Consider the following 1,316-nt stretch of genomic DNA (forward strand, 5'->3'; position numbering starts at 1 on the left):
CCCCCTGAGGAACCTGATGACCAGGTCATGCTTCCCTACCGACTTCCCTTCCATGGGGTCGTGGTTAGCAGCAATAGCAACAACATAGACTTTAAGGTTGGAGGGAGACAGTCTTTGCTCCAACACTTGCTGCAGAAAGGAAAGCATGACTCTGATCGGGCATCTCCGGGGGTCTTCTCGGTGAGAAGAACACCACTCGATGAACAGGTTCCACTTTAAGGCGTAAGCATGTCTCGTAGACGGTGCTCGCTCCGAAGTGATGGTGTCTACTACCACTTGGGGCACCAGAGGTCTGGATGCGGGTGCCACAGGGTGCCCCGTCTCTGAGTCTCAGAAGACCCTTCATCAGAGGAATCCGCCAGGGAGGGGCTGTCACGAGGAGCATTAGTTCTGGGAACCAGGTCCGATTGGGCCAGCCACAAGCAGGACCTGCTCCTCGTCCTCCCTGATTTTGCACAGCGTCTGTGCGAGAAGGCTAACTGGGGGAAATGCATACTTGCACAGGCCCCACGGCCAGCTGTGTGCCAGTGCGTCTGTGCCGAGTGTTCCCTCATTCAGTAAGTAAAACAACCGGCAGTGAGAGGTCTCTGGAGAGGCAAACAGGTCTACCTGAGCGTCTCCGAAACGTCTCCAGATCAGCTGGACCGTCTGGGGATGGAGTCTCCATTCTCCGGGAAGCGCAGCTCATGACAGCTCGTCGGCCAAATGGTTGAGCAGGCCCGGAATGTGAACGGCACGAAGCGATCTCAGATGCTTCTGACTTCAGAGGAGGGGGTGGTGGGCGAGTTGCGACGTGACGGGAGCGCAGACCTCCTTGTCGGTTGATGTACGCAACGGTCGCAGTGTTGTCCGTGCGGACCAGCACGTGCTTGCCTCGTAAGCGCCCTCTGACGGTTCATGGCAAGGCGCACTGCTAACAACTCAAGGCAGTTGATGTGCCAGTGCAGTTGTGGGCCCGTCTATACCCCCGACACTGTATGCCCGTCGTACGTGGCCCACCAGCCGGTGGTAGAGGCATTCGTGTAACACACAGCATGCCTGGAGACCTGTTATAGGGGCACTCCTGCCCGAAAAAAGGTTGAAGGTTTGGCGGCAGGCTGGTGTAACACGGACCAGGTGAGTGCCGCGCTACCACGCCCACCTTGTAGGGGTGGAACGGTTCAACTTACTCACGGTTCGGTTCGTATCACGGTTTTAGAGTCACAGTTTCGGTATGTGCTATGTTTAGGCAAAAACTATACTGTCAAATAAAAATAAAGAAAATAACTGTCCACGTTTTTTTTTTTTTCATCGCTGTTGTTGTAATGTATTGGAAA

This window comes from Sinocyclocheilus rhinocerous, unplaced genomic scaffold, assembly GCF_001515625.1.
Source record: "Sinocyclocheilus rhinocerous isolate Xijiao unplaced genomic scaffold, SAMN03320098_v1.1 scaffold819, whole genome shotgun sequence".
NCBI lineage: Eukaryota > Metazoa > Chordata > Actinopteri > Cypriniformes > Cyprinidae > Sinocyclocheilus > Sinocyclocheilus rhinocerous.